Source organism: Loxodonta africana, chromosome 15 (genome assembly GCF_030014295.1).
Source record: "Loxodonta africana isolate mLoxAfr1 chromosome 15, mLoxAfr1.hap2, whole genome shotgun sequence".
Classification (NCBI taxonomy): Eukaryota; Metazoa; Chordata; class Mammalia; order Proboscidea; family Elephantidae; genus Loxodonta; species Loxodonta africana.
The window spans coordinates 64,561,886-64,582,064 of record NC_087356.1 but is presented as its reverse complement, the minus strand read 5'-3'; positions in this window follow the sequence as shown (position 1 = coordinate 64,582,064).

Sequence of the window (20,179 nt, the reverse complement as noted above, 5' to 3'; positions counted from 1 at the left end):
GTAAAGGACAGAACATCTAGAAAGAAACTCAACAAAGATACAGAAGCGTTAAAGGGCAAAATCAGCCAACCGGGCCTCATAGACATATATAGAACAATCCACCCAACAGCTGCAAAGTACACATTCTTTTCCAAAGCACATGGAACATTCTCCAGAATAGACGATGTCTTAGGCCACAGAGCAACACTCAATAAAACCCAGAACAATGAGATAATACAAAGTATTTTCTGACAACAACCCCATCAAGGTGGAAATTAACAACAGGAAGAGTAAGGAAAAAAAATCAGTTACGATGAAACGGAATAACACCCTGTTTAAAAACCAATGGGTAATAGAAGGAATCAGAGATGGGATAGATAAAATTCCTATAATCAAATTAGAATGAAAACACATCATACCGAACCTTTGGGACACAGCAAAGGCAGTCCTCAGAGGTTAATTTATAGCAATACATGCACACATCAAAAAAGGACAACACCAAAGCATTACCTACACAACTCAAACAGAGAACAGTAAAAAAAAAAAATGCCCACAGCCAGCAGAGGAAAGGAAATAATAAAGATCAGAGCAGATAAATGAAATCAAAAATAGAAAAATTATAGAAAAAATCAACAAAACCAAAAGTTGGTTCTTTGAAAGGATCAACAAAAATGACAAACCTCGGGCCAAGGTGACAAAAGAAGAGCAGGAGAGGAGGCAAATAACCCAAATAAGAAATGAAATGGAGGACATTACAATAGACCCAACTGAAATAAAAAGAATCATAACAGAGTATTATGAAAAAGTATATACCAATAAATTTGAAAACCTAGAGGAAATGGACAAATTTCTAGAAACACACTACCTACCCAAACTAATACAAAATGATGTTGAAAATCTGAACAGAAATCCTAACAAGAGAAAAGATTGAAAAAAAAAACTCCCAAGAAAAAAAAGCCTGGCCCAGATGGCTTCCCTGGAGAATCCCACCAAACATTCAGAGAGAACTCTGACATACTCAAACTATTTCAGCACATACTACTCAAACTATTTCAGAACATAGAAAAGGAAGGAATGCTTCCAAATTCATTCTATAAAGCCAGCATAACCTTGATTCCAAAACCAAAGTCACCACAAAGAAAGGAAATTACAGGCCAATATCTCTCATGCATATAGATGTAAAAATTCTCAGCAAAATTCTAGCCAATAGAATTCAGCATCATATAAAAAAATAATAATAGGGAGGCGGAGCCAAGATGGCGGACTAGGCAGACGTTACCTCGGATCCCTCTTACAACAAAGACACGGAAAAACAAGTGAATCGATCACATACATAACAATCTACGAACCCTGAACAACAAACACAGATTTAGAGACGGAGAACGAACTAATACGGGGAAGCAGCGATAGTTTCCAGAGCCTGGAGCCAGAGTACCAGTCAGGTACGGCACAAGCACAGAGACCTGCTCCACCCCCCTGAACTAACCCCGGGAGGGGGACCAGCCGGTTCCACGGGCGGCGTGGGACGCAGCCGGTAGGAGAAGTCCCCGGGAGGCAGTGACTGATCTTGGAGCAGAAAGAGCAGCATCCGAGCCGGAGAACCGTCCCGCAGGGATTTGGACTGCACGCAGGTACGCCATAAACACGGAGAGTTGCTCCACCCCCTGAACTAACCCCGGGAAGGGGACCAGCCGGGTCGCGCGGGCGGCGTGGGACGCAGCCGGTAGGAGAAGTCCCCGGGAGGCAGCGACTGGTATTGGAGTGGGGAGAACAGCGTTCCAGCCGGGACACTCGGTCGCGGCACAAGCACGGGGAGCTACTCCACCCATCTGAACTAACCCCGGGAGGGGGCCCACCTGGTTCACGGGGGCGGCACGGCCACACGGCTGGAGAGACGAGAAGTCCCCGGGAGGCAGCGACTGATTTTGGAGTTGAGAGTGCACTGTCCCAGTAGGGGAGCCTTGACGCTGGGCGTGGGGCTGGAAGCGGAGGATCTGACCGTGACTCCAGCGGGCCAGACCCCCTGGGGGCAATCTCCACACAGCCAGCACACATAGGCGACGCGCCCGCGGGAATCTCAGATATAACAGTCATTCCAAGCAAGACAAGCAACTCTGGCTATATTCTGAGGTGCTACTCTCCTATCTCTCTGTTCCCTCCCCCACCCTCCCCAGGCGGCTTCATTAACATCTGAATAGCCTGAGCCAGAGGGAGAACTCTGATAGGGATCTGACTGCAGTTTTTTTTTAGCGGATTTTCTGGAAAAACTAGTTTCCCAGTGATGGCTCGGAGACAACAATCCATATCAAACCACTTAAAGAAGCAGACTGTGACAGCTTCTCCAACCCCCCAAACAAAAGAATCAAAATCTTTCCCAAATGAAGATACAATTTTGGAATTATCAGATACAGAATATAAAAAACTAATTTACAGAATGCTTAATGATATCACAAATGAAATTAGGATATCTGCAGAAAAAGCCAAGGAACACACTGATAAAACTGTTGAAGAACTCAAAAAGATTATTCAAGAACATACTGGAAAAATTAATAAGTTGCAAGAATCCATAGAGAGACAACATGTAGCAATCCAAAAGATTAACAATAAAATAACAGAATTAGACAACACACTAGGAAGTCAGAGGAGCAGACTCGAGCAATTAGAATGCAGACTGGGACATCTGGAGGACCAGGGAATCAACACCAACATAGCTGAAAAAAAATCAGATAAAAGAATTTAAAAAAATGAAGAAACCCTAAGAATTATGTGGGACTCTATCAAGAAGGATAACCTGCGGGTGATTGGAGTCCCAGAACAGGGAGGGGGGACAGAAAACACAGAGAAAATAGTTGAAGAACTTCTGACAGAAAACTTCCCTGACATCATGAAAGACGAAAGGATATCTATCCAAGATGCTCATCGAACCCCATTTAAGATTGATACAAAAACAAAAACACCAAGACATATTATCATCAAACTCACCAAAACCAAAGATAAACAGAAAATTTTAAAAGCAGCCAGGGAGAAAAGAAAGGTTTCCTTCAAGGGAGAATCAATAAGAATATGTTCTGACTACTCAGCAGAAACCATGCAGGCAAGAAGGGAATGGGACGACATATACAGAACACTGAAGGAGAAAAACTGCCAACCAAGGATCATATATCCAGCAAAACTCTCTCTGAAATATGAAGGCGAAATTAAGATATTTACAGACAAACACAAGTTTAGAGAATTTGCAAAAACCAAACCAAAGCTACAAGAAATACTAAAGGATATTGTTTGGTCACAGAACCAATAATATCAGATATCAGCACAACACAAGGTCACAAAACAGAACATCCTGATATCAACTCAAATAGGGAAATCACCAAAACAAACAAATTAAGATTAATTAAAAAAAAAAAAAATACACATAACAGGGAATCATGGAAGTCAATAGGTAAAAGATCACAATAATCAAAAAGAGGGACTAAATACAGGAGGCATTGAACTGCCATATGGAGAGTGATACAAGGCGATATAGAACAATACAAGTTAGGTTTTTACTTGGTAAAATAGGGGTATATAATGAGGTAACCACAAAAAGGTATAACAACTCTATAACTCAAGATAAAAGCCAAGAAAAACGTAACGACTCAACTAACATAAAGTCAAACACTATGAAAATGAGGATCTCATAATTTACTAAGAAAAACGCCTCAGCACAAAAAAGTATGTGGAAAAATGAAATTGTCAACAACACACATAAAAAGGCATCAAAATGACAGCACTAAAAACTTATTTATCTATAATTACGCTGAATGTAAATGGATTAAATGCACCAATAAAGAGACAGAGAGTCACAGACTGGATAAAGAAACACGATCCATCTATATGCTGCCTACAAGAGACACACCTTAGACTTAGAGACACAAACAAACTAAAGCTCAAAGGATGGAAAAAAGTACATCAAGCAAACAATAAGCAAAAAAGAAGAGGAGTAGCAATATTAATTTCTGACAAAATAGACTTTAGACTTAAATCCACCACAAAGGATAAAGAAGGACACTATATAATGATAAAAGGGACAATTGATCAGGAAGACATAACCATATTAAATATTTACGCACCCAATGACAGGGCTGCAAGATACATAAATCAAATTTTAACAGAACTGAAAAGCGAGATAGATACCTCCACAATTATAGTAGGAGACTTCAACACACCACTGTCGGAGAAGGACAGGACATCCAGTAAGAAGCTCAACAGAGACACGGAAGATCTAATTACAACAATCAACCAACTTGACCTCATTGACTTATACAGAACTCTCCACCCAACTGTTGCAAAATATACTTTTTTTTTCCAGCGCACATGGAACATTCTCTAGAATAGACCACATATTAGGTCATAAAACAAACCTTTGCAGAGTCCAAAACATCGCAATATTACAAAGCATCTTCTCAGACCACAAGGCAATAAAACTAGAGATCAATAACAGAAAAACGAGGGAAAAGAAATCAAATACTTGGAAAATGAACAATACCCTCCTGAAAAAAGACTGGGTTATAGAAGACATCAAGGAGGGAATAAGGAAATTCATAGAAAGCAACGAGAATGAAAATACTTCCTATCAAAACCTCTGGGACACAGCAAAAGCAGTGCTCAGAGGCCAATTTATATCAATAAATGCACACATACAAAAAGAAGAAAGAGCCAAACTCAGAGAACTGTCCCTACAACTTGAACAAATAGAAAGTGAGCAACAAAAGAATCCATCAGGCACCAGAAGAAAACAAATAATAAAAATTAGAGCTGAACTAAATGAATTAGAGAACAGAAAAACAATCGAAAGAATTAACAAAGCCAAAAGCTGGTTCTTTGAAAAAATTAACAAAATTGATAAACCATTGGCTAGACTGACTAAAGAAATACAGGAAAGGAAACAAATAACCCGAATAAGAAATGAGAAGGACCACATCACAACAGAACCAAACGAAATTAAAAGAATCATTTCAGATTATTATGAAAAATTGTACTCTAACAAATTTGAAAACCTTGAAGAAATGGATGAATTCCTGGAAAAACACTATCTACCTAAACTAACACATTCAGAAGTAGAACAACTAAATAGACCCATAACAAAAAAAGAGATTGAAACGGTAATCAAAAAACTCCCAACAAAAAAAAGTCCTGGCCCGGACGGCTTCACTGCAGAGTTCTACCAAATTTTCAGAGAAGAGTTAACACCACTACTACTAAAGGTATTCCAAAGCATAGAAAATGACGGAATACTACCCAACTCATTCTATGAGGCCACCATCTCCCTGATACCAAAACCAGGTAAAGACATTACAAAAAAAGAAAATTATAGACCTATATCCCTCATGAACATTGATGCAAAAATCCTCAACAAAATTCTAGCCAATAGAATCCAACGACACATCAAAAAAATAATTCATCCTGATCAAGTGGGATTTATACCAGGTATGCAAGGCTGGTTTAATATCAGAAAAACCATTAATGTAATCCATCACATAAATAAATCAAAAGACAAAAACCACATGATCTTATCAATTGATGCAGAAAAGGCATTTGACAAAGTCCAACACCCATTCATGATAAAAACTCTCACCAAAATAGGAATTGAAGGAAAATTCCTCAACATAATAAAGGGCATCTATGCAAAGCCAACAGCCAATATCACTCTAAATGGAGAGAACCTGAAAGCATTTCCCTTGAGAACGGGAACCAGACAAGGATGCCCTTTATCACCGCTCTTATTCAACATCGTGTTGAAAGTCTTAGCCAGGGCAATCAGGCTAGACAAAGAAATAAAAGGTATCCGGATTGGCAAGGAAGAAGTAAAGTTATCACTATTTGCAGATGACATGATTATATACACAGAAAACCCTAAGGAATCCTCTGGAAAACTACTGAAACTAATAGAAGAGTTTGGCAGAGTCTCAGGTTATAAAATAAACATACAAAAATCACTTGGATTCCTCTACATCAACAAAAAGAACACCGAAGAGGAAATTACCAAATCAATACCATTCACAATAGCCCCCAAGAAGATAAGATACTTAGGAATAAATCTTACCAAGGATGTAAAAGACCTATACAAAGAAAACTACAAAGCTCTACTACAAGGAATTCAAAAGGACATACTTAAGTGGAAAAACATACCTTGCTCATGGATAGGAAGACTTAACATAGTAAAAATGTCTATTCTACCAAAAGCCATCTATACATTTAACGCACTTCCGATCCAAATTCCAATGTCATATTTTAAGGGGATAGAGAAACAAATCACCAATTTCATATGGAAGGAAAAGAAGCACCGGATAAGCAAAGCACTACTGAAAAAGAAGAAGAAAGTGGGAGGCCTCACCTTACCTGACTTCAGAACCTATTATACAGCCACAGTAGTCAAAACAGCCTGGTATTGGTACAACAACAGACACATAGACCAATGGAACAGAATTGAGAACCCAGACATAGATCCATCCACGTATGAGCAGCTGATATTTGACAAAGGACCAGTGTCAATTAACTGGGGAAAAGATAGCCTTTTTAACAAATGGTGCTGGCATAACTGGATATCCATTTGCAAAAAAATGAAACAGGACCCATACCTCACACCATGCACAAAAACTAACTCCAAGTGGATCAAAGACCTAAACATAAAGACTAAAACGATAAAGATCATGGAAGAAAAAATTGGGACAACCCTAGGAGCCCTAATACAAGGTATAAACAGAATACAAAACATTACCAAAAATGATGAAGAGAAACCCGATAACTGGGAGCTCCTAAAAATCAAACACCTATGCTCATCTAAAGACTTCACCAAAAGAGTAAAAAGACCACCTACAGATTGGGAAAGAATTTTCAGCTATGACATCTCCGACCAGCGCCTGATCTCTAAAATCTACATGATTCTGTCAAAACTCAACCACAAAAAGACAAACAACCCAATCAAGAAGTGGGCAAAGGATATGAACACACATTTCTCTAAAGAAGATATTCAGGCAGCCAACAGATACATGAGAAAATGCTCTCGATCATTAGCCATTAGAGAAATGCAAATTAAAACTACGATGAGATTCCATCTCACACCAGCAAGGCTGGCATTAATCCAAAAAACACAAAATAATAAATGTTGGAGAGGCTGCGGAGAGATTGGAACTCTCATACACTGCTGGTGGGAATGTAAAATGGTACAACCACTTTGGAAATCTATCTGGCGTTATCTTAAACAGTTAGAAATAGAACTACCATACAACCCAGAAATCCCACTCCTCGGAATATACCCTAGAGATACAAGAGCCTTCATACAAACAGATATATGCACACCCATGTTTATTGCAGCTCTGTTTACAATAGCAAAAAGTTGGAAGCAACCAAGGTGTCCATCAACGGATGAATGGGTAAATAAATTGTGGTATATTCACACAATGGAATACTACGCATCGATAAAGAACAGTGACGAATCTCTGAAACATTTCATAACATGGAGGAACCTGGAAGGCATTATGCTGAGCGAAATTAGTCAGAGGCAAAAGGACAAATATTGTATAAGACCACTATTATAAGATCTTGAGAAATAGTAAACCTGAGAAGAACACATACTTTTGTGGTTACGAGGGGGGGAGGGAGGGAGGGTGGGAGAGGGTTTTTTATTGATTAATCAGTAGATAAGAACTGCTTTAGGTGAAGGGAAAGACAACACTCAATACATGGAAGGTCAGCTCAATTGGACTGGACCAAAAGCAAAGAAGTTTCCGGGATAAAATGAATGCTTCAAAGGTCAGCGGAGCAAGCACGGGGGTCTGGGGAACATGGTTTGCGGGGACTTCTAAGTCAATTGGCAAAATAATTCTATTATGAAATCATTCTGCATCCCACTTTGAAATGTGGCGTCTGGGGTCTTAAATGCTAACAAGCAGCCATCTAAGATGCAGCAATTGGTCTCAACCCACCTGGAGCAAAGGAAAATGAAGAACACCAAGCCCACATGACAACTAAGAGCCCAAGAGACAGAAAGGGCCACATGAACCAGAGACCTACATCATCCTGAGACCAGAAGAACTAGTTGGTGCCCGGCCACAATCGATGACTGCCCTGACAGGGAGCTCAGCAGAGGACCCCTGAGGGAGCAGGAGATCAGTGGGATGCAGACCCCAAATTCTCATAAGAAGACCAAACTTAATGGTCTGACTGAGACTGGAGGAATCCCGGCGGCCATGCTCCCCAGACCTTCTGTTGACACAGGACAGGAACCATCCCTGAAGACAACTCATCAGAAATGAAAGGGACTGGTCAGCGGGTGGGAGAGAGATGCTGATGAAGAGTGAGCTAATTATATCAGGTGGACACTTGAGATTGTGTTGGCAACTCTTGCCTGGAGGGGGGATGGGAGGATAGAGAGAGAGGGAAGCCGGCAAAATTGTCAAGAAAGGAGAGACTGAAAGGGCTGACTCAAGACGGGGAGAGTAAGTGGGAGTAGGGAGTGAGATGTATGTAAACTTATATGTGACAGACTGATTGGATTTGTAAACGTTCACTTGAAGCTTAATAAAAGTTATTATAAAAAAAAAAAAATAAATAATAATAACAAGGACCAAGTAAGATTCATATCAGGTATGCAAGGGTGGTTCAACATTAGGAAATCAATTAATGTACTCCACCACATAAATAAAAAGAAAGAATGGAATCACATGACCATCTCAATGGACACAGAAAAGGCATTTGACAAAGTGCAACACCCACTCTTGATAAAACTCTTAATAAAACAGGTATAGAAGGGAAATTGCTCAACATAATAAAGGGCATCTATATAAAACCAGTGGCCAACATCATTATTAATGCAGAGAGGCTGAAAATGTTCCCCCTGAGAATGGGAACAAGATAATGATGCCCTTTATCACCACTCCTATTTAACATTGTGCTGGAAGTTCTAGCTACGGCAATAGGGCAAGAGAGAGAAAGCGCATCCAAATTGGTAGTGGAGAAATTAAACTGTCCCTATTTGTGGATATGATACTATACATAGAAAACCTAAAAGACTCCACAAGAAAACTACTGGAACTGATGGAAAGTAACAGGATACAAGATGTACGTATAAAAATCAGTTGGATTCCTATATGCCAATAAAGAGAACGATGAAAAGGAAATCAGGAAAACAATACCATTTATTTGTTGTTAGGTGCCATCAAGTCTGTTCCAGATCACACGACCCTATGTACCACAGAAGGAAACACTGCCTGGTCCTGTGCCATGCTTACCATCACTGTTATGCTTGAGTTCATTGTTGCAGCCACTGTGTCAATACATCTCATTGAGAGTCTTTCTCTTTTCCACTGATCCTGTATTCTACCAAGCATGATGTCCTTCTCCAGGGACTGATCCCTCCTGACAACATGTCCAAAGTATGTAAGACACAGTCTCACCATCCTTGCTTCTAAGGAGCATTCTGGTTCTACCTCCAAGACAGATTTCTTTGTTCTTTTGGCAGTCCATGGTATACTCAATATTCTTCACCAGCACCACAACTCAAAAGTGTCAAGTCTTCTTACTCATTCAACAGTTTTTACATGCATATGATGTGATTGAAATTGCCATGGCTTTGGTCAAACACATCTTAGTCTTCAAGGTGACATCTTTGCTTTTCAATGCTTTAAAGAGTTTTTTTGCAGCAGATTTGACCAATGCAATGCATCTTTTGATTTATTGACTGCTGCTTCCATGGGTTTTGATTGTGGATCCAAGTAAAATGAAATGCTTGACAACTTCAGCCTTTTCTCTGTTTATCACGATGTTGCTTATTGGTCCAGTTGTGAGGATTTTTGTTTTCTTTATGTTGAGGTGTAATCCACACTGAAGGCTGTGGTCTTTGATCTTTATCAGTAAAAGCTTCAAGTTCTCTTCACTTTCAGCAAGCAAGGTTGTGTCCTCTGCATAACACAGGTTGTTAATAAGTCTTCCTCCAATCCTGATGACCTGTTCTACTTCATATAGTCCAGCTTCTAAGATTGTTTGCTCGGCATACAAATTGAATAGGTGTGGTGAAAGGATATAACCCTGACTTACACTTTTCCAGACTTTAAACCACACAATACCCCCTTGTTCTGTCCAAAAAAATGCTTCTTGATCTATGTACAGGTTCCTCATGAGCACAATTAAGTGTTCTGGAATTTCCATTCTTCCCAATGTTATCCATAATTTGTTATGATCCACACACTCAAATGCCTTTGCATAGTCAATAAAACACAGGTAAATATTCTTCTAGTATTCTCTACTTTCAGCCAGGATCCACCTGACATCAGTAACGATATCCCTGAATCCACTTCCCCTTCTGTAGTGGCCTGAATTTCTGGCAGTTCCCTGTTGATATACTACTGCAGCTGCTTTTGAGTGATCTTTAGCAAAATTTTGCTTGCATGTTATATTAATGACATTGTTCGATAATTCCTGCATTTGGTTGGATCACCTTTTTTAGCAATAGGGATAAATATGGATCTCCTCCAGTTGGTTAGCCAGGTAGCTGTCTTCCAAATTTTGGGGCACGGACAAGTGAGCACTTCCAGCACTGCATCCACTTGTTGGAACATCTCATTTGGTATTCTGTCAATTCCTGGAGTCTTGTTTTTTGCCAGTGCCTTCAGTGTTTTTTTTTTTTTTCAGTGCAGCTTGAAATTATTCTTTCAGTATCATCCATTCCTGATCATATGCTACCTCTTGAAATGGTTGAATGTCAAATAATTCTTGTTGGTATAATGACTGTATGTATTCTTTCCATCTTCTTTTGATGCTTCCTATGTCAGTTAATATTTTCCTTATAGACTCCTTAACTATTGCAACTTGAGGCTTGAATTTTTTCTTCAGCTTTTTAAGCTTGAGGAATGCAGATCATGTCCTTCCCTTTTGTTTTTTCTATCTCCAGTTCCTTACACATGTCATTATAATACTTTACTCTGTCTTCTTGAGGTACCCTTTTAAATCTACTGTTCAGTAATTTTACTTCGTCATTTCTTCCTTTTGCTTTAGCTACTCAATATTCAAGAGCAAGTTTCAGAGTCCCTTTTGACATCCATTTTGGTCTTTTCTTTCACGTCTTTTTTAATGACCTCATGCTTTCTTCATATATGATGTCCTTTATGTCATTCCACAACTCCTCTGGTCTTTGGTTATTAGTGCTCAATGTGTTAAATCTATTTTTGAGATGATCTCTAGATTTAGGTGGGATATACTCAAGGTTGAACTTTGGCTCTTGTGGACTTGTTCTAATTTTCTTCAGTTTCAACTTGAACTTGCATTTGAGCAATTGGTGGTCTGTTCCATGGTGGACCCCTGGGCTTGTTCTGACTGATGATATTGAGCTTTTTCCTCATCTCTTTCCACAGGTGTATTCGATTTGATCCCCGTGTATGCCATCTGGCGAGGTCCAGTGTATAGTTGCCATTTCTGTTGATGAAAAAAGGTATTTGCTATGAAGAAGTCATTGGTCTTGCAAAATTCTCTCATGTGATCTTCAGCCTCATTTCTATCATCAGGACCATAGTTTCCAACTACCGATCTTTTTTCTTTGTTTCCAACTTTTGTATTCCAATCACCAGAAATTATAAATACACCCCGATTGCATGTTCTATTAATTTCAGACTGCAGAAACTGGTAAAAATCTTCAATTTTTTCATCTTTGGCCTTAGTGTTGGGTGCATAAATTGAATAATAGTCGTACTACCAGGGCTTCCTTGTAGGATTATGGATATTACCCTATCATTGACAGTGTTGTCCTTCAAGAGAGATACTGAAATGTTCTTTTTGATGATGAATGCAACAGCATTCCTCTTCAAGTTGTCATTCCCAGCATAGTAGACCATATGATTGTCCAATTCAAGATGGCCAGTATCAGTCCATTTCAGCTCACTAAGGCTAGGATATCAACGCTCATGTGTTCTATTTCATTTTTGATAATTTCCAATTTTCCAAGATTCATACTTTGTCCATTCTATGTTCTGATTATTAATGGATGTTTGCAGTTCTTTCTTCTCATTTTGAGTCATGTCACATCAGCAAATGCACATCCCAAAAGCTTTACTCCACCCACATCATTAAGGTCAACTCCACTTTGAGGAAGCAGCTCCTCCACAGTTCTCTCCTGAGTGCCTTCCAACCTGGAGAGCTCATTTTCTGGCACTATATCAAACAATTTTCCCCTGGTATTCATATGGTTTTCACTGGTTAATTCTTTTCAGAAGTAGATTGCTGAGTTCATCTTCCTAGTCTGTCTTAGTCTCGGAGCTTAGCTGAAACCTGTCTGCCATGGTTGACCCTGCTGGTATCAGGATACTGGTGGCAGAGCTTCTAGCATCACAAGCAACTGAAATCCCCCACAGTTTACAGGAACATGGGGGATATCATTTTATTTTTTTAGGGGTTATTATAAAATACCATTTATAATAATTAGCCCCCCAAAATAAAATACTTAGGAATAAATCTAACCAGGGATGTAAAAGACCTATACAAAGAAAACTACAAAACACTACTGCAAGAAACCAAAAGAGATCTAGATAAGTGTAAAAACATACCATGCTCATGAATGGGTAGACCCAACATTGTGAAAATGACAATTCTACCCAAAGCAATTTACAAATACAATGTGATCCTGATCCAAATACCAATAACATTCTTTAAAGAGATGGAGCAACTAATCATTAATTTTTTATGGAAAGGGAAGAAGCATCAGATAAGTAAAGCACTATTGAAGAATAAAGTTGAAGGACTCCCACTACCTCACCTCAGAACCTACTATACAGCTATGGTAATCAAAACAGCCTTGTACTGGTACAATGACAGATACATTGACCAATGGAACAGAATTGAGAACCCAGATGTAAATCCATCCACCTATGGTCACCTGATCTTCGACAAGGGCCCAAAGTTCATCAAATGGGGAAAAGGCAGTTTTTTTTTTTTTTAAAATGATGCTGGCAAAACTGGATGCCCATCTTCAAAAAAATGAAACAGGATCCATACCTCACACCATATACAAAAACTAATTCAGAATGGATCAAAGACCTAAATATGAAGCCCAAAACTATAACGTTCATAGGAGAAAAAATAGAATCAACACTAGAGGCCCTAATACAGGGCATTAACAGGATATAAACCACAACAACCAACACAGAAATTCCAGAATGTAAGCTAGATAACTAGGATCTTCTAAAAATTAAACACTTATGTTCATCAAAAACACCACAAGAGTAAACAGAGAACTTACAGACTGAGAAAAACAATTTGGCTATTACAAATCAGACAAAGGTCTAATCTGTAATATCTGTGGGGAAATTCAACACCTCTACAACAAAAAGACAAATAATCCAATTAAAAAATGGGCAAAGGAGACTTCCGGCCACCTTGGCACCATAGACAGAAGCACCATGCCATCCCTCCACAAGAAAGAACCGAAAACTAAGTAGAACAGAGACAAACATCGTCCCTGGAACCTGAACTGTCAAATGAAGAGATAAAGAACTCAGCCAAGCACGGAATGGAATAAGAAACTGACAGAGGACAGAGAGTGAGGAGAGATACGTGAGGAAGCCCCTATGAGCTAAAGCAGCACAGATCCACCATCTTGGACTCCTATCACGGATCGGCAGACAGGGAGCACAAGAAAGAAGCTTTGTGGAACTTCCAGCAGGAGACAGAGCACCCAGTAACCAGCGATACACACTTACCCACCCCACATTCTCTCTCTGCTCCTCTACCTCGGAGCTATCTGGCTGGCTGCAGTGGCTCGGCCTGCCCGGAAGTGCAGTGTCCGTGCTGCTTGGATTTGGCCCACCCACGTTGGAGATCAGTAGACAGGGAGTACAGGAAAACAGCTTCATTAAGTTCCCAGCAGGAGACAGCACCTGGTAAGGAGCGATGTGTACGCTTTCTTAAACTCCCCTTACTCCCACTCACTCCTCTGCTTCCCACCAGACACAGCCTCTTGCTTTGGCCTCAGGTTGCTTGGATTTGTCCTGCCCTTACGGCCCCTGAGCTGGTGTTAGTTCTTTCGGTCTCTTTTGGTTTCTTCTGTGCCTCCTATCACCTCCCCCTCTTTTCTGTGGAACACCTGGCTCCATGTGCCATCTTTGCTGCTGCTTCTAAGGCTGGGAAGCCACCCTTAATGGGGGAACCACTCCCCTGGCCTGGGACACCACACTGGTGGAATCCCTGGGGCTTTTTTTTTCCTTGTTTTGCCCTGTTCTGTTTGGTTTTACTTTGTTTGTTTGGATAAACAAAATGTGGTACATACATACAATAGAATAGTATGCAGCCATAAGGAAAAGTGAGTTCTCAAATCATCTTACAACCTGGATGAAACTGGAGGACATTATAGTGTCACAGGGGAAAAAATAGTATATATCTCTAGGATATTTTAGATTATAAGCCCAGTTGCCAGTGCTGTCTAGTCGGTTCCGACTCATTTTAGATTATAAGTAAAATAAAAACCTGATTTAATTCATTTGAATATAAAGGAAATTTTGTCTCAAAAAAAAAAGGGCAAAGGCAATGAACAGACACTTCACAAAAGAAAATGTTCAAGCCACCAACACATGAGGAAATGCTCCTGACCACTAACCATTAGAGAAATGCAAATCAAAACCACAATGAGATACCATCTCATCCTAGAGTTACTGTCAGGAATTAAAAAAAAAAAAACAGGAAATGTTGGAGAGGCTGTGGAGAGATCAGAACTCTTATGGATTGCTGGTGGGAATGAAAAATGATACAACCATTTTGGGAAACAATATTTCCCTTCCTTAGAGAAAGCTAGAAATAGAAATACTATAAGATCCAGCAATCCCACTCCTAGGAATATATCCTAGAGAAAAAAGGGTCTTCACAGGAATAGACATATGCACACCCATGTTCATTGCAGCATTATTCACCATAGCAAAAGACTGAAACAACCTAGATGCCCGTCAACAGTTGAATGGATAAACAAACTATGATACATACTTGCAATGGCGTATTATGCAACGATAAAGAACAATGATGAATTTGCGTGGTATCTCGTAACATGGATGACTCTGGAGGGCATTATGCTAAGTGAAATAAGTTAATCACAAAAGGACAGATATTATATGAGACTACTGTAAAACCTCATGAAAAGGTTTATACACAAAAGGAAACAGTTTTTGATGCTTATGACAGAGGCGAGGGGATGCTTATGAGGTAATGGAAAAACACTAACTAGACGGCAGTGGGTAGACAATAGATAACTGACAACTTTGGTGAAGGGTAAGACAGTACACAACACTGAGGAAGTCAACACCACTTGTACCAGGCAAGGTCATGGAAGCCCCATAGACATATCCAAACTCCCTGAGGGTCCGAATTGCTGGGCTGAGAGCTGTGAGGACCGTGGTCTCAGGGAACATCTACCTCAATTGGGAAACATAGTTTATAAAGAAAATGTTCTTTTTTCTACTTTCGTGAGTAGCATCTGGGGTTTTAAAAGCCTGTGAGCAGCCATCTAAGATACTCCACTGGTTTCACCCCTTAGGGAGCAAGGGAGAATGAAGAAAACTAAAGACACAAGGAAAAGATTAGTCCAAAGGACGAATGGATTACAATTTCTGCAGCCTCCACCAGACTGAGTCCGGTACAACTAGATGGTGCCCGGCTACTACCACTGACTACTCTGACACGGGTCACAATAGAGAGTCCCAGAGGAGCTGGAGAAAAATGTAGAACAAAATTCTAACTCACATGCACAGAAAAAGATCAGACTTTCTGGCCTGACAGAGACTAGAGAAACCTCAAGGATATGGCCCCCCGGATACCCTTTTAGCTCAGTAATGAAGTCTCTCCTGAAGTTCACCCTTCAGCCAAAGATTATACAGGCTTATAAAACAAAAAGGGGCACACCAGCCCAGGGGCAAGGATTAGAAGGCAGGAGGGGACAGGAAACCTGGTAACAGGGATCCCAAGATCGAGAAGGGAGATTGTTGACAGGTCGTGGGGTTGTTAGCCAATGCCATAAAACAATATGCATACTAATTATTTGATGAGAAATAGTTTGCTCTTTAAACTTTCATCTAAAGTCCAATAAAAAACATAAATATTGGCTTCAGGTACATTTCCTGCCCATTTCATCCTAAAGGGGTCTTGTGGTGTCAGGTCACCCATAAAGCACTGCAGGAGGTAATAGATGCGGGTGAAGAGTTCTTTAAGTCTGTTGTTCCCGTACACTAGTGACTGGGTGAAGAAAGGGTGCCTCTGGACCCAGAATTGAGTTCCTGGTTCAGGGGGCATGGCACTGTTGAATGTCCCAGGAATGGTGTCAGAGCAGAGAGGGGGATGGATGAGGAGAAGGAAGCACTCCTTGTAGGTGGAGCTCTAGTGGGGAATGGTTATGGTGCCTGGTGGTTTGGGAGCTTCACTTAACTTTCACAGGTCCGGTGCTGCTCCTGTTTGGTCCTAGATGTGTGTGCAGATTCACTGCTGCTCGGCTGCACCATATGGGGTGAATTTCAGTTTGGGATGTTGCTGGTTGCCTCAACCTTTGTGTGCTGTGCAGATTCAGCTAGCGGGATGCCGGTGATCTCACAATCCATAATTCCCCATTTCTAGTGTTTTTGGATTGTCTTTCCTTCCATCTGTCTCTTTGTGATTCTTCAGCCTTGACTTTGATGATTAGGGTTTCTAGATTGTCATATATACCCAATTCACTTGTTTTTCCAGGTCTTTGTTGTAACAGGGATGAAATGAAGCATTTGAGTATTCCTCCATCTTTGCCCTGTCTCCAAGATTGTCAAATTCCTGAGAACGGAAAATTGTGTTTTGCATTGTATCATGTTTCTTGGTCTGTAGTTATATAATTCTTGTTTTTGTGCCATAGTTGATCCTGAATCATTGTGACCCTATAGGAGAGAATAGAACTTCCTCCTACGGTTTCCTAGGCTGTAATTTTTACAGAAGCAGATCACCAGATTTTTCCTTCTGTGGAGTGGCTGGTGGGTTTGAACCGCTGACCTTTTGGTTAGCAGCCTTGTGCTTTGCCAGTTATGCCACCAACTGTTCTCATGTAAATTAATAAAATTTTCCACAGTTTATTGATTATTCTGTTACTAAGTTTTTGAACTTCTTACTCAAATTTGCAAAAATGACATTAAATATATTAAAGCCATGAATCTATCAGTAATTAAAACATATAAAGTTAATTCAATAAAGTAAATAATTGCAATTCTTGTATTTGTTAATTGTAATTATTATATGAAAAGGACATAACATTTAATAAGTATTTTGAATCAATATTTAAAAATATGTTTATATCTCACAATGTAATTCAGTCTCTATAGGGAATTAAAAAGGTCTCTATTATGCGTATGTTTCTGGTTTTTTAAAACAATTCTCTTGTACTTTTAGAAGAAAAAGAGGCATTATATTTTCATGTTAGGCTTGTTAGGAACTCATTGTAATATCTGAAAGTTGCTCCCATTCAGATCCTACATTGAAATACTCCAAGTATTACTGTTCCGTGAGCACAACGTGATATCTAAATACTGTTAGTAGAGATCATTGTGGGGGGGCGGGGTTTAATCTTATACCTTAGGTTGTTTTCATGATTTTCTCTATATTCCTTATGGGAGATCACTTTCAAAAACATATTCAATCTATATTTTCAATATTTTTTGAAATTTTGAATTTTTTAAAATTTAAATATTTTACCATGAAGCCTGTTGGAGCTCTAACAACATCTTTGTTTGAAATCCATAATGAAATAAGAGAAATAAATTATACTTAGGTGAGGATATTAAATATTTGAAAGCCAGTGGAGAAAAGGTAAAACTCTAATTGCTTCTTTTCCCAAGATTTGATACCTGTGAGATACGAATCTAGTGAGAGGTCATTATGATTGTTTGTTTATAATTAGACCCTCAACATCTATACCCAGAGTATAAATTCTTTCTGTCATATCTGCCAACCAGTGCAAAGAGTCTGATGGCATTGGGCATCAGCATCATAAGAGATCAAGAACAATGACTCAAAATAAATGTCAAAGGAGACTTAGGTGATACCTCCCTCAACATCAAAGAGTACTGGAAGGTTAGTATTCAGAACTGTCCACTGGGATCCTCAGAATCATTTTCCCCTTCAGAACAACAGAGAAGAAAAATGTACAGCACTGATATCTTTAGGAAGTATGCAATACTTGTTGGGAAATAAGAAATTATAATAAAAGTAATTTGTTGTCAGATGATACAAATTTTGAATGGCATGAAAATTGGTCTGAACTTTATAGAACATGGCGAATATTGATGACTTTTAGGAGTTTAATATTCAGTAAAATAATTGTGAATCTCTGTATTAGTATTAATGTCAAAAGGACCAACAGGAAAGTGACGCTAAGAAAAAAAATTGCGGTCATCATTATGGGAATGAAAATGGGCAAATGAAAGATACTTTAGAAACTCAACAGATTGCAACTAAAACAATACTAACATTTATGAACTTCTTGCCAACAGCCAATACTAAGCACCTTCCAAGTGTTGTTTTATTTAGCTTTTGTATCACTACCAAGAGATAAATATTAATATCTCTGGTTTTTTTTTGAGACTTGGAGAATGAAACTAGTTTGCCCAAAGCCATACAGTAAGTATGAGACTGAGCTTAGATTTGAGCACTGAACTGTCTAACCATATCAGTGCTCATTAAACTAATAAAATCATAAAATGCTGGAATTGAAAGAGGTATTAGAGATGATATAGTCAATCTCCATCCAGAGATTTTGTTCTTGAACAATGTGTATGCTAAGTGGTTATTCAGGCTATTCAGGCTAACTGTTCTAATTGTGAGTATCTAGTTGCACATTTGGCAGCAGATTTCATTTCTGGATATGTCTGACTGCTAGAATATTATTCTCTGTTGTAAAACAAAATACTTCCCTCCATAGTTTCCAGTAGTTTGTTTTACTTCAGTCTCTTGAAGACATATAAAAACAATCCAAAAAACCCATTGCCCTCAAGTCAATTCCGACTCCTAGCAGCCCTGTAGAACAGAGTAGAACTGCCTCACAGGGTTTCCGAGGCTGTAATCTGTGCAGAGCAGGCTGCTACATATTTCTCTCATGGAGCAGCTGGTGGGTTCAACCTACTAATCTTTCGGTCAGCAGCCAACCAAAAAACAAAAAAAAAAACAAACTAAACCTGTTGCCATAGAGTCAACTCCTACTCACAGCGACCGTATAGGACACAGTGTTTCCAAGGAGCAGTTGGTGGTTTCAAATTGCCAATCTTCTGATTATCAGCTGAGCTCTTAACCACTGCATCACCAGGACTTCATTAAAAAGAGTGTATCATCTCTTAAGTATAGCAATATTTTAAACATTTGAAGATAGCTTTCAAATGTCACATGTATTTTTTTGCAAGTTGTATATCCCTAGTTCTTTTAGCTATTTTTTGAAACAAAAGGTTTCTAAATATTTTTCCTAAAATTGTCTATATTCCATGTATTGTATTACAGCTGAACAGTTTTTACTTAAATCTTAAGTAGGACTATGAATTTCCGTTTTATAGAATCTGTTTTCTTTGCAAACATAGACTAAAGATATATGTTTGTAAAATTCTACAAATCACACTGTTGACTAGTATTGTACTTAGACTGAATTCCAGTGTATGTTGCATGTGCTCTATTAATCCACATCTCTGCAATCTTTAACTTCTGTAGTAAACATACATAGAATATGTGATTATAATATCTAACCAGCATAAAAGACATGTTATATTTGTCTTCCACAACCCTTCATATGTTTCAGTAATATGCATAGTCTTCTAACCTCTACCACTTCCGCCATGAAATCAAATTAAGGTAGTAGACCAATCATATCTACTGCTTTCCAGGCCACAGGGGAGGAATACGTGACCTAACATTAATTAGGTCATTATATTAATCCTCTGGGATTGTTCAATTAGAAAGAGTAGAAAACAATTCCTCCCTCTTAGGGAGGCTGTTGAGCTATAAGTGCAGGATCAACAGGGCGGTTATGGCCCTGCCTTGTAGTCTGTGTGAAGAAGGCTGGGACAAAGAGCCACAAAGTCTCAAGATGAAAAGGTCTTTGTAGCTTTCCTGTCCTTTAGCTATTTTGCGTTAGGGTTCTAGTAAGAAAAATAACTCACACTAGGATTAGTAATTTCCACAGATTTATGAACCCTGTTTA